This window comes from Motacilla alba, chromosome 4 (genome assembly GCF_015832195.1).
Source record: "Motacilla alba alba isolate MOTALB_02 chromosome 4, Motacilla_alba_V1.0_pri, whole genome shotgun sequence".
Lineage (NCBI taxonomy): Eukaryota > Metazoa > Chordata > Aves > Passeriformes > Motacillidae > Motacilla > Motacilla alba.
The window spans coordinates 38,143,757-38,159,187 of NC_052019.1; the positions used below are offsets into that span (position 1 = coordinate 38,143,757).

Here is a 15,431-nt window from a genome sequence, read left to right on the forward strand (position 1 = left end):
CTTACATCTCCCATACTAAAAGTCTCGCATCTTTCAAGGCATCAAATCCAGTAACAGACTGGATTTGTACAGAGAGAGAATCAGCAGCTGGATTTGTTCTGGTGAGACAAGTACATTTAGAGGTTGAGATCAGAGATTTGATTCACAGCTAGCTGATTTAGATAGGTTTCCAGTCCAGAAATAAGAAGGATGGATATTGGCTGCCTACCAGCTTAAAAGTCCATGAATGGACGGTCATTGGGGTGGGCTGTAAATACAGGTGGCTGTCCTTTTAGCAATTTGGAAGAATATTTGTGCTGATGTGAAGGAGGGCAGAAAGTCATTTTGCCCCGTTCTTCAGTTGCAGTGAGCCAGTGTGACTGCCAGTCACTTCTAGTCCTGCCTGGCACCATCTAGCTGTTTACACGGATATAGAGACAAAACATACAGACACAAGCCCTTAAATACATACACACATTTTCTGATATTCATTCAACTGGTTGGCTTTGTTAAGTCGGTATTCTAAATGTTAATGAAGTACAAGCCTTCCAACACAGAAAACATATTTTGTATAAAGCCCAGAGACAACAGCATGATTTAGTGGCCATCACTGTGCCTTTCCTTAACTAGAAATAATATTGACTCTCTTTAGCATAATCTTGCAGTCACATATAATTCTGTTAAATGCTGAAAGTCAGTTGACCATATCACTCCTGAAAAAATAAAGGTATTCTCACCCTAATAAGATTTATTCTTTGGCCTACTCTGGCATAATCAGTGTTGTGGTTTTAGTCCCTCAGAAAAACTCAAAGTTGCAAATTCTGTGCAGATGACCACTGCCAGTGGCATTCAGCATGTTCTCACAGCTCGTTTGGAGTAAATGTCCTGAAATGCATCGGGAATAGTGTTTCTGCGTTTAGTAGCACTGCCTCTCTCTCTTTTCACACCCAACAACAAGACAGGGGTCACAATGGGACAGTGGTGATGCCCTAGATTAGTTAAATTCAGAGTATGTGATTTAAGCTAAGCCTTCTGTTTTACTGCATAAGACAGGGGAATTAATGCACAATCTTTTAGTTATTCAAATTACAGTCATTTGATTAAAATTACAACCACTCCAATAAGAATGGAAGTGAACATAATGGAAAGTAGCTTGAACAAAAATAAAAACTGCACACATGAAGAGACAGTAAAAATGTTTACAATTAAAATCAAATGAAAACATAATTGAATTTCAGGAAGTCTGAATATGACTTATTACAGGAACTTTGTTTGACATTGGAACATGTGTCTTCATTCAACAATCAGCATCCATAATGCACATAGCCATTTAAGTTCATATGAGTTGAAGAAAAGAATCACAGTGCTATTTTAAAATTAGCTAAACTATGTAGAAAATAGCTATTTTGTGTTTTTTCCTTCAGAAGTGGCTGGGCAAAAAAAAACTGGCAAAGGCTTCATGATTTTCAGAGGTGTGTTTAGCTCCAGGGGATGCCTTTGTAAAATACCAACCACTGTGAATATGATAAACCCCAGATAAGGATTTACATTAAGAAAAGGCAGATGCAATAGTTAGAGATTTGTGATGAAACAGCTAACATGGATATAGACAAAAACGAGCTACAATGTAGCTGTGCTAAAGGATATTTTAATTCACAATTAATTAATTTTATTCATTACCATTAGAAAAAAAATGCATACTTATTTGAAGAGCAGCACAATTTCGTTTATAGGCCATACAATAATTTTTCAGACACAAAGGATTGAAAAAACTAGAGTTTTGCTATTTAAAAAACTATCTCTTTCTCCCTTCCCCACAAAATTTTTCTGCGTCAGCTGTGTACAACTTCAAGATTACATACGTACCTTCTTTTTTGCAAGAGAAAATTTGTCAGGAGGAACACACTGTGTTCTTCCTCTTCATATGTAAATTTGCTGTAATTCCATAATTTACTGACATCACATCTGGCATAACAACCAAAACTACCTTTTCACAGAACATCTGACCAGTGAGAGGTACACTAGGAAGTGGAAAAAAAAAAAAGAAAAAAGAAAAATGTGCAAAAACCTCCTTGCCAGAAAAGATGAAGAAATTGCATTTCTGCTATGTGAAATTCAAAGTATGCCAACTTGCACAATCCATTTAGAAGACAGTATTCTGGAAGCTAAACATCATCACACATGAAATTTAAAATATATACAGAATCGACACTTAAATAGGTGAGTAAATTCAAGGTGAAAATACCTTCTTGAAAACTAAGATGTACATATAAAGAGGCCTAATCTGACAAACAGATTAATTGCAAACACATGTTATATAGAATGTTTTTTTTCAGGTTTTGCTAAAACATGAACACTGTGGTGGAGCTGGAAAAAGAAATAAAACTGGCCAGAGAGATGGAAATTTGAGAAGCTCAACCACCAGTAAAATATTAGCAAAGATATACGAGAATATTCTAAACCAAGGCAATGAAATACTGGTTCCTTTACTGTGAAGGTTTATTACTGGTGTTATAACATTGTTATGGTGATGATAGCTGGATCACTACGGATGGATGAACTCCTAAACTCAGAGCAATTTGTGATTTTAGTCTATGGCACTTGGCAAAACAAAACCACAAGTATTATATAATAAATGCAAATCCTTTTCTTCTCGAGTGCCAAAAAAACAATGATTACATAACTGAATAAAGTAGAAGGATGCGTCACAGTAAATCTTAAAGCTTTTATATCTGTAAGGTAATAGAAAAAAATACTTTAAGGAAACAAACAGATTTTGTGATAAAAGTAACTGTCCCATGTGAACTATCTGAAGTGTGAAATCTGATCTGACATAACATTTTGAACCAAGAATGTGTTAGCTCTTGGGTGAAAATGTGTTCTTTTTCCTTTTCCAAGTTAAACCTTCATCTAAAGATTACTTAAAATCATAATGCAAAAAGTCATAAGCATAAAGCTTATATCTGTACACAAGCATAATTCTGTTATTCTCTAAAGACAACAAATACAGTTACTCATGCATACCAGCATTTCCAGAATCATTAATTCTGCACCATTTGGGGGTATCTTCCACTTTCTGTCTTCTTAAATGATTTTAAAGGCAAGTTAACTTGGAGTTTGGTTCCTCATATTCAAAACTGAGTCTCAAAGTTTTCAGGCATTAATGTCTCATGGTAAAGCAGTTTTTTTCCTTCTTCAGATTTTCCCATATTAAGACACTGCTCTCAAGGGCTGTGCAGCAAGGTACCTAGCTTATGTCCAAAAGGAGCCTCAGAGGAATGCTGCCTGCCTGTCTTTTCTCCATCTTTTATAGCTCTCATACAGCATGGGGAAGACAGACATTTAGTTCTGTTTTCTGGATAGTGAAGTTCAAACTGAACTACTTTTTTACAGCAGGATAATGAAGCTCAAAAATCACTCAGACTACATTCCAGTTAACTCCTGCCTTAGTATCTCAGTATTTATACGTCTCTCCTAATACATAATGAAAACCAAACCCTTCATTTCCTAAGGTAGTAAGGCATCAATATAAAGATTTTCAGCTTGATTTCATAGTTAATATCAGTTCACAATAAATAATACATGACTGTCTTTCATATAGATGCTTAGACCCTTGTGCCATGCTTCAAGTTTGACACATAACAGAAAGCACCTTAGAACATCCTCAGTGCAACTGACGCAAATAAGCAACTCTTTAATGAGGAGCTTTTACTAGTTATTTCTGCTGGTCAGCAAGTTTCTTTCAAGCACAGTTTGATTACACGAAGAATAAAAGTGTTTCTGACCGTGAATGAAGATTTTCAGTTCATGTCTATGGCTTAGTTTTGGTATCCTCACTAGCACTAAGCCATTCTTCATCCTGCTAGTAATGTCACTGAAGATTATTCAGATCTTCATGTTCACAACTAAAGATAAAACTGACTCTGCATAAAAGTTCATAAAGAGAGAATGATCTATTTACTCCATACCTTGAAAACGATATGAATCTGTTCAAAAATAGCTGCTATTAATTGAAAGGGAGAAGTAGATTGTATTTTGTAATACCAACTGCTCTGGTGTTTTCAACTCTGAAATACTAATTTTTCAACTGTGCAAGTTAATACAAGTTCCAGTCTTTCAATCTGTATTGACAGAAACTACAAGAAGGTTATCAGAGGTGCAATAGTCTATCAAAGTTGATTCCCAAAACCTTTAGAAAAACCCCAAGGCTATGGAGAGGAAAAGCAGATATAGATGAGAAAATACAACCCAGATTAGTTTTGAGATCTATTTTTTAAGTCCCAGGAAAAGACACATTATTTTATAAGCAATTTTTCAAACTAATTTCCAATTAATAAAAAAGTGAAAATAAATGAAATTGCCTGTATGTTTCCACATTAGAAAAACCCCACCAAAATTAGAAAGGACAAAAAAAATCTCACCAAACTTATAAAGGACGTAAAATGTCTGCAGTAGAATCAAACTATTTGAACACCTTGAAGACCATTTGATGTTAGGATATGATTAAGCATACTTAGCTAACTATAATGCATTGTTCAATTAGTAATTGATAATGCATATTGTATTGAAGACCTTTGTTTTTAATGAAGTTGCTTTAAATAAAATATTAATTCCTCAGAAATCTTGTATTTTAATATTGGAATATAGTTTTAAATTAAAATCAAATAATAATCAAATAAAATAATGCCTTGATAAAATTATTTAAATCTAAGTTCTTTTATACAATTATTTATACATTTATGTGTTTCTATTTCTATACTGAAAACTATAATTTCAGCCCCACAAATGAAATATGCAAAAGCAGTATTTATTCACTAAGTCAAAAAGTCAACTTTTTACCAGCATCCAGAGAGATTATATTAATTCTTTCACTTTTTTTTTCCCATAATACTCTTCCCAGATTTCAGTCAGTTCCTAAATATATTCATTGCATTTTGTCATATTTGATCTGCCAGTGATTCCTCCCTTATGGTGAAATGAAAAAAGAATTTTTTCACTCTTTGAATTTCATCATATTTTATTGGGCAGCGCACCAGATACTTTCAAGACTGTGAAATAATTATTTTTCAGGTTTACCTCCTAGATACATAGGAAGCGAATCCTTTATCACTGCAATTTATTAGCCTCAAGACAGTGCCTTTTTCAGACTTTTTCACAAACCATCAGCTTTAGACATGTGAAAGATTTATGGGTCCATACCCGAGAAAATTTTCTTCCTCTACCCCAAGGTGTTCAGGGTCTTCAGTCAAGATTCAACTCTTGTCTAAATAATTGCAGTGCTGTTTACCAGTATTTTACGGCTTTGAGTATAGAAAGCTGTTTTTTTCCTTCTTCCAGTGGGGTTGGGAGAAGTTTCTAATCCAAACAACCCTTGCAAAAGCTCTGTTATGAAATAAATCATGCTGCCTCATATGTTCTCCACAGAGATGACAATTATCCACAAATTGGATCTCTGGCTGTGTTTTACAAGACTTTCAGTCATGTTCACAACCTCTTAATTATGCCCTTGGAGATATAGACTTCCGTTCTCCTTGTCAAACCCAAATTTTTCACATGATGTGTCACTCCTATGCCCTCAAATGCTGATTTTTATAACTTAGAATTTTTTTCCCATTTCCTCATCTGATACTTTTGTGTACAGCTGTTGTGAAAACCATGCCTCTTTGTACCAGCTGTTACTGGGGAGGAGAGTATTTGTCTTGCATTGGCTTTCTTAGCAGAACCTGAAAGCTTGTCTAGGATGCTGGGAGAGTTTTCTGTTGCTCACAGCTTTTTCCATGACATGAATCCACACTGGACTATCAGCATGTGCTAATCCCAGCTACTCTGGTCAACCAGTTGAGAGTTTGTAACAAGTAATTGAGAGAGCAGCAGATTCTTGAATCACTTCTGACTGGTAGACCCTTTGAAGCCATTCTTCAGCAGTCAGCTCAGCTGTTTAGTTTTACATTGGCCCTACAATATACCAAAAACTTTGCATGGTCAGGCACAATTTTTAGTGGAGCACAGGATGCACATGTCTGGTCACAGTAAAAATTTCTGATCCCCATCAACCGCATGCTATTTTGTGGGGCTTAAATTCAACCTACATCAGCCTCATTTCCCTTGCACACATGTGGTGTGTTAAAATGTTGTCGAAGGCTACAAACAGTTACATGTTTTCAGACAAAACATCATTTTCTATTACCATTATGCAATCATTTCCTAACTTCCTTAATTTTTTGCTTAACCTTATAATTCAAGTAAAGGATTGCTTTTGATTCGTGTAATTTAACTAGAAAAGATTACAAAAAAAAAAATGTGCTGGCTTCCTATAGCTCTCTCCTTCACTTGGGCCAGTTAAATAAAATTTGTCACATGACAACAACAGTGTCATTCTGATCAGTTAGGCTCAGCTTCAGTTGGTATCTCATGAGACCAAAGCCCTGCACTCGTTCAGAAAAATCCATAGATAAAGCACCTGGCTGTGGTGAACAAACTTGTGTTTGGGTTTAACTCCTTCAACAGTTAGTGAATGATAAAGCAGCTCTCAAAGTGATGTTTTATGCTATTACTATTTTCTATAGTAATTATTTCTGTGTATTTAAAAAAACCAAGGAACTATCACAGAGTAGATCTTCCCTTTGTTTCTTTTCATAGGTTTGCTTTGGAATAAAAACTTGGTTTTTTGTGTCTCATTTTGGACAGGCTCTGGACTAAAACTATTCCCTTATCTTATAAGCAATTCACTCTATGACTATACATTCATCTACAGTGCAAAGAAGGTTTCTAGTTCAAAGAAAGACACTGAAACAACATTTTTGTTGTAGTGAATGAAGATTGTTTCATTAAAATTAAATCTTTGGCACAGGTGAATTAGGCAAAGTATAATCGACAGAGGACATTCAGAAATGCACTAGAGTTTATCTACAGGCAACTAAATCAAAGTTTCTTTTTGCAATTTGAACACAGGAAAAGAAAAGTTGTATCCTTTTAACTAAATGTAGAGGAAGGATATAATATTGGTTTTCATCATGAAATCAATGCAAATCGGGTTGGGGGGAAATTAATAACATTAAGCAGTAATGGGAGAGGTTAAGTAATGGACATTTCCCCTTAGCTTGATATGGACATTTATTTTAAAACCAGACTAGTTACATTGACACATGTATCCACTGACAGATAAATTCTGGACATAATACATAAATTGCATTATCAGGTTGGACATCAGCTTCCTAAACCTAATCACGAGAAGTTAGACTACATATTTTCTTATGTTGCTGGATCCATAACAGCACTGGTATATTCTTTTTCCAGTGAATCATTACTGAAGCTTGCATATTTTATAGCAAAAAAGACAGCTAGATAACCTCCTCTGTGTGTGTTCACACGTATGTATTGATGGGAGAAACTACTCCATACCTGCTGTAATTTTTCAGAAGTGTACTGCATTGTTGTTAGCATCTGGTTTTTTGTGCAAATAAATATTGAAATTTTCTATGCTACTCTCTCCAGTTTGTTTGTCAGTGTATTCTTACTCTGAATGGCCTCTTCTAATGAACCTTATAAATGTTCTTGGCAGCTAACTGGGAATGTTAATCAAGGGTTTCACTTAACAAGGAGCTGCAAATTATCCAACTTGTTAAGTTTTCCGATAGCCATCTTTCGAATTTAATTATTGGCACTATTTTTCATCCACCACTCAAAGACAATGATTTCACTATTTTATAAATTGCATTATCAAGGATTTTGCATCACTTTAATAAATAATAATTCTGCCAAATTTTTACAGAACATCACTCTAGTGAGCTATTAACAAGCTCTAAATGGTTATCATTTCAATACATCTGATAAGTATCATAAGTCTTAATACAGAAAAATTATGTGAAGAGAGAAAACCCCCATGGGCCTTGCTGTAGCCATGATTATGTTGGTAATATATACAGAAACAGAAAATGTCTTCCTCCTCTTCCAGCTGTTAAAGCAAGTACTGCATGTATGACAGGTAACAATTATTTTGTGAAATCATCGCAGCAGGAAAGTACAGCTCTCCCACAGAATAGAGGCAGATGCTGCGGAGCAGAGAGGGATATTTTCCCACAGCTTCACTGGATTTCTTTAACTAGCTTACCCCTTTGATTGGTGTGGTGTTTTCAGCATTATTTTGATGTCCTTTGGTGTTACTGCACAGTTAGTGAGTTGTCTAGCATGGATATTATTAAATCATCTGGGACGTGGTTCAAGCACAGTGTCACCAACATTGTGACACCTGATTTACAGATTAGTCTGAAAACTAACTAAGTATTAATCTTTTGTTCAGTGTTGGGTATGTACACTCTGATTTATCAGAGCTTCTCTTCCTAAAAAAGAGACTTAATATCCTTGGAAATTCCCATGACACCAAATGAGTTAACCAGAAACCGAAAAACCTGAAGGTTCTACTTCTGACATAGGATGGGTCGGTAATTTATGGAAAATGTGGGGCTTAGTGAAGCAGAATTTACATTTTATTGGAGGAAAACACTATTGAGCAGTCCCTCTTTCCAATTTTTTCATTTGTATCTCAATGTAGCTGCAATGAACTTAATTTCGTTTTCTTTCTTCTTAATGTCTAGGAATATAATTATCCCTCAGAGAAAAGCTTTCAACCAAACCACATAAAAGCACTTCTGCTGCAGCACTGGTGTCCATGAACCATTGTTTTAGCGTGTTAATGTGCTGCTGTAACAATAGATAAGGGTAGAACTGTGTGGTCAGAGAGGCCAGAGTTGTTTATAAAGACTCTTTGGGGACTAAGAAACAATCTATTCATTAATATAAATCATGAGCTGTTAAAGTGAAAAATAAAATCTGCTTTGCAGGAATGAAGAAATCACCAGACATCAATGGAATTACATTTGGGGCACTTATGTATTATTCAGTAGACAATAGAGAATGCGGTAATTGATTTTGGAGAGGATAAGATTTGTCCAGATGAATCTTTCAAAGACAACTAAAGTTTTTTTCACCCCCCCTTAGTATCCCCAGCAGTTAAGTCATGATCAGAAAAAACCACTAAAATGAAGATAAATTTTAAAAACCCTGACTAGAGATTAAGACATTCATAACTGTGCTGGTGCAGGGTCTTAAATGTTTTTCTACTAAAAATCAAACTTTGTTTCTACTTTTAAATGTTCTGTTAAATCACACCATAGGCATTTCAGACAAATCCAATTTGACTTGACTTTCTTGGATGTTTAGAAGATACTTCTGCCACAGACAGTGTCTGTAGCTTATTTGTTTTTCTTTAGAAAAGGGACGATTTCCAAAGGAAATCTCAGTGTTTCTATAATTAAAAAAATCATCTGTAATAAAAAAATACTATCTTCTCTCTAAAAGGGAGTTTTTCTGCAGGGCTTAATTGGACAGTATTGGATATTAACATTCACTTCTCTAGGCAAGTCTATTAAATTCAGTATTTTTCTGTCATATTAAAGATAATACAAGACTGAAATCTGCTGTTAAACAAAGTATAGAAAAGTAAATAAAAAACCCCAAAATATAGTAAAGAAAAATCTAAGAGAAATTAACACCTAACTCTCTTTTGACATATAAGTACTGTAGACTATTATACTTGAGCTATGGCAAAGTGATTTCTTAACCCATTACTGGATACTAAAGAAGCACTTCTTTTCCCCTATGATTTCTCTTTTTATTACCAAATATTTGTTTTTCATTCCAAATATATTTAGTGGACAAGAAACAATGCAGGCATGGAGATAACTACACATAACTGAAACAATAATTTCTCTCAACAGGGAAGTAGAGACACTCAAGTAAGGATGTACAAAGATGTAAAAGATTTACTAAGATGTAAAATAGCCTAAATCACAGAATCATCAAGGTTCAGATAGGCCTTCAAGATCACCTAAGTCAGCCTTCAGCTTAGCACCACCATAATCAACCCTAAACCATATCCCCAGGTACCACATCCAGATTCTTCTTGAATGCTTTTAGACACAGTGACTCCTCTACCTCCCCGGGCAATTTATTCCAGTGCCTAACCACACTTTCAGTGAAAAAAAAAAAATTCCTAATATCTAATTTGAACCTCCCTTGGTGCAATTTAAGGCCATTTCCTCTCATCCTTTCACAGGACACTTGGCAGAAGAGACTGAACCCCAACTCAATACAGCCTGCTTCCAGGAAGGCAGCAACATAGAGACTGTAGAGAAGTAGCAATTGCAGAGAACAATGAGGTTTGCCCCAAGTCTCCTTTTCTCCAGATTAAGCAACCCCAGTTCCCTCAGTCACTCCTCACAGAAGAAGTTTTTCCAGACCCTTCACTACTTTTGTCGTCCTTGTCTGGACACGCTCCAGCACCTCAACAGCAGTCCTGTAGTCAAGAGCAGAACACGGGATTCAAGGTGGGGTCTCAGCAGTGCTGAGTACAGGGGACAGTCTGGTCCTGCTTGCCACACTGATTCTTCTTAAAGGCCAAGTAGCCCCTGGCCTTCTTGGTCACCTGAGTGCACTGCGGGCTCATATCCAGTACACCAGCACCCTGAGCCCCCATTGCTTGCCCTTGGCCGAGGCTGATGTGGATTTTATCTTAATGGCCATCTTCCAGCCCTCAAGTGTCCTTCCAGATTTTTGCAAGCATTCTGGCTTCTCGGAATGCAGTTTTGAAAATGAAGATTTGAGATTTTTTTTCTTTGTCTTTTGTGCCAATAAGATCCAGATGTTTATGACACTGTGAACTTCATTTTCTCTAACTTTGTGAGACTGGCTTTTGTGAAGTTTCTGTGAGGTAACCCTTTGGCTTGAAGGCCAATTCTCTTGCCCCGTTTGAAACTACACAACCAATGTGTAGATAAATGTTTTGTAGATGAAATGGAAAGTCTTACAGGTTGGATTAGATAGGAACAAAGTGTTATGCATTTGACTAAGGACTATTTAGCATTTGTTGGTGTAACTACTTGTGTTACAGAACAGGTCAGTTCCTCTACAAGTCATTACCTTCTTGGCCTTTCTCATGCACTGCAAAACAGCTTTGCCATGAGAAACTGTTTAATTATAGGTGATTTTATACACTATATTAATATTAATCAGCACATAAATTTTTATAACTTGTTTTTCACTGTTCTCATTACACCCCTTTTTTATTTTAAGCAGGGATGGACAGAAAATATTGATCATGAAACCGGAAAATCAAATTACAAGGTTCTAGAAGAATCTGAGGGAAAGCTTTTTTTTTTTTTTTTTTTTGCTGCAAACATTTTTTTTTTTTTTTGCTGCAAACATATTTTGCTGCAAACTATTGTTTCCTGCTTGATGTGCGTTTTTTTGTATGTTCTCTGTACTTGCAGCAAGATAGTATGGTGATTTCACTAGTAACAATAAGTATCCCATTGGAACTGGAACTATGTTATGTAACTATTTCCATCTTAAAAAAGAAGGAAATATACCCAACCTATAATTCCAGAAACACTTGGATAAAATTACTTATTTAAATAATGTAGAAATATTGCAATCTGCCATATAAATAATTTTCAGAAGAATTGCAGTTGTGAACAGTCAATGAGTTTGTGTATGAAATGCAGTAATAGCTGCAGAGGATTACATACTGTGAAGTAAGTAGGGCTGCCTTTTGAACACCATGTATAAAAAAAAGATTTAGCCTCAGGCTTGTACTGCACAATCACTATAGCTCTTACATTATACATATACTTTAATTATGCTAATATGGTTATTTTGTCCATTTAACCCATATATTAAATTCAGATTATTAAAGTCATTAGCACCATTAAAAAACTCAGATAAAACTATGGGATGAATATGAAGAAGTGAAAAGATAATGTTTACTTTCCCAAATGTTGACCTGCAAACAGTTTTTGATGTATAAAAATAGTCTAAGTATTATATATGCTTTAAAAAATTCAAGTTCTCTTAAAGATTTGGGGAAGAAGACTAAACAATTTTCCTGTGAATTTTCAAACCTTAGCTTTGGATGTGAATGTGCTAAATTACAGCCTTTTGCAGGCCTCCTCCTTCTTATTCTCTCAGTTATCACTTTGTCTCTCATTATGCTCCAAATGTACTAGTTTTACCATAGAGGCAAATCTTTTCAACAAGGAAGAAAAATGAACAGAGAAACAAGGCCACACTGAACATGAATATATAGCACAAATCAACCAATACCAGCCCACTGTCTTGGAAATACTAATTTTCATTTCTGTTTTCACCACCTTTTCTTAACTTCTTCACAAGTACACTAATTACAGTAGTAGATTTTTTTTTTTAAATTGGGCATGGAAAGTTGTGCTTTTTATGTTAGATTTTGAACTGAAGGGCAATGTGAGAAAACAAGCCAACAATAATTGCTCCTGACAACCATAGGTAGGCTGCTGTTAATAGATGTGATTTTTTAGGTCATCTCTAATTGTTGTTCAGACTGAATGAATGATCACTTTTTTCTCTTTCAAACTAAATAAAAACTATCCTCAATAATTGGCATTCATTATAAATGATGTTACATTGCCATACAACATTTATGTTTCTGAGAAGCTTGATCTTCGAGATTGCCTAAGAAATAGAAGTAAGGGTGTGTCAATGGACAATCATCTAGACAAGTAATACAAATTTAAAACATTTTGTCACTCCCACCGAAGAAGTTCTCATGCCTCTGCCTCCTGCTTACAGTGTCACCAAATACCAGCAGTGTTTCCAGCCTATCCTTTCAAGCATGGATGTTCTTTTAAGACAGGATCTTATGGCATTGTTCAAATTTTTGTTATTATGGCTCTTGATGTGTCTGGTGAACTGTTCTGTGAATACTCACTAGTTTCTTGCATTGAAGTCAGCCTTTGGTGTATCACTGATATAAAGATCAAAGGAATAGTATGTGAGTAAGGACAAGGTTAAGGATACTAATAGGTGCTCATGATTAATCTGCTTTTCTACTCTGTTTCTCTCAAAATCATTTGTCTTAGCAAAGTGAAGAATGAAGCAAGTGAAATGGCATTCCCTGAGAGCTCTTTTTGCCTCCTTAAACCAACACCCGCTCTGGTCTTTTATCTTCTATTTCCCTGGCCTTAAAATAGCCTGGGAATATCAGATGGCCCTTGCAAAGATGAACCATATGGATCATTCTTCTCTCCCTGGCTGCTTTGGTGGTGGAGCTACAACACTGACTGCACTTCTTCAGCAGCCACCCCTCAAGAAGTAGAGACCAACCTCTCTGCAGCGAGTGTACAAGTCTCCTGTTCATCAAGTTTTGGTAGTGGCCCTTGAAAACTCTTACAGGAGATAAAAGACTGAGGTTGTATAAATATTTATACTATAGTCTTAAAAAAACCCTCTCAGCAACAGATACATAATACTTTTAAGACAAAACATTTTCAACAAAACCACAGAGGTTACACCTACCCTGTAATTTGTAATAAGATATGCATATCCTGCATCCTTATGTTAATAGTCCTCTTGGTCTTAACACTTATGGGAGAAGTATGACAGTGTCCAACTTGAACCCAGCAGATCTTCAGCTGATGTAAATTATGAAGCTCCATCCAGATCAAGACAGGGCTGTCATATAAATTTGCAGCTAGTGAAGATCTGGAAGGGCAAAACAACTCAGCAGTATGCAAGTACCAAAGACTACAGAAAGGATCTAGGTCACTGGGGTGTGACAGCACCAGTCAAGGTTATTTGGGTTATTTGCAAGTTCCCCAATTTAAAAAAAATTTGTAGTATGCAAAAAAAAAACAACATTAAAAAGGAGCCTGGCTATGCTCACACCTTGTACCTTGCATACGTGCAATATGCTGGCCCAGGTGTGCAAGCCAGCTCTCTCAGCATTTCCCTGTGAAAGTGACAAAAGAATTCACTTTAGTCTCTTCCTTCAAGTCAATAGGCATTATAGCACTGCTGTCTCCTCTGCTTTTCTGCTTTGGAATGCTGATTTGGTAGAGTTCATGTGACACAGCACAACAAAAAGTTACATTTACTCTGACACTGTCTCCTTTTGTCCCCCATCATTTACAGTCTGCAGATTTTCATAGATAATACTGTGCTCATTTAACTCAGGCATTTTTCTCAAGGGAATATTTTTTATCATCTATGTAATTAGAATTTAAACAAACTAAGGTCAAAAAATCTGACAAAGGTCACAGAGAGAGAAATAGAAACAAGTCTATGCAGTTTCAAGCAAACCAAAATCAAATGTTTTGTATCAGTTATGAGGTTTGTTTTCATCTGTTAAATTTTTAGAACCAAAGTAAAATTTCAATGAAGAAAATTCTCAAATTAAGGAAATTAAGAAATTTTGAGTCTGCTAGATGTTTTTTTGGCTTCATCACAATTGTTCAGCTATATATTGTAAATGATAAAATGTTCCAGTGAACCTCAATCTTTTAAATGATTTCATGCCATTTTTTTCCAACAGAAGGCAAGAGAAAGATTATGCCCTAGTCTAAAATCAACATCTATTTATTCTTATCTTTCTAGACACTGAAGATACAGACCATCTATTTCTTTCCACATACACCAGATGTGAAAAACTGCATGTGGAAAATGAACCAAAAAAACTTCTCAGATTTTCTATGTAGTTGTGTAATTTCACTCTTCAAACATGTTTTCGTAAGGCTCATTTGAGCAGTGTAATGTTAGAAGTAAAGCAGTGATGGATCAGAGGGTACAGAAAAAGGAAGGAGACCAAATTTGGGTGAAAGCAGACAGTCACATGTTCCGACAGAGCTCCATAAAATTTTAATGCTGCATATTATGTGCAAGACAGTGATTTATACACATATTTTTATATGATTGTTTATACAGAATATTTTAAAATGTTCAGGTTGGAAATCATTGAGTCCAACCATGAACCTAACACTGCCAAATCCACCACTAAACCACAGCTGTGAGTACCACATGCACTTATCTTTTAAATACCACTATGGATGTATACCTAACCCACTCCTCAAGACAGGCTATTTTAAAACTGTCCTTACTGATATTTACAATTGAGTCTTCCACTTATTTGTGCAAACTAACACTATGCTTCAATTCAATACTCCTCTGTACTAAGTGATAAGAACAAATGATTTCTCAGACACTTGATCACTGCATGTATACAGGTGTTTGAATGTTAAAATTTACATTAAACTTTTCATTTATCACTGCTGAATAGGAAAAGTGGTTAGCAGTTTAGACATGGTAAAGACAGCAGTTTTAGAAGTTTATTGAAATGAAATATAGCATACTAAAATATTTGAACCCTTTCATTTACCTCTGTGCAAGGCTCCTTTAAGATCAATGATGTTTGAGAAAGTTGCCTTCTGTTCCAGATACTGTTTGAATATAAGTGGATGCCCACGTCAATTTTCTTTATAAACAGCAGATGACAACTGCAGAAGAGAGAAATATTTTACAATCTAGACTTCTGTTTGTTTGGAGATGGGAGGCTGGGGGTGGTGATGCTTATAAACCTGTGTTTACCT

The 15,431-nt window shown here is 35.5% G+C and overlaps 1 long non-coding RNA gene across 1 annotated transcript in view; it reads right to left on the minus strand.

Annotated features, from left to right (window-relative positions):
- Positions 1–15,431, minus strand: part of LOC119700794 — a 41,210-nt gene that overhangs the window by 10,259 nt on the left and 15,520 nt on the right. Inside the window, exon 4 of the long non-coding RNA XR_005256882.1 lies at positions 15,221–15,338. This is a non-coding gene — a long non-coding RNA (uncharacterized LOC119700794). The remainder of the gene's footprint in view (positions 1–15,220; positions 15,339–15,431) is intronic.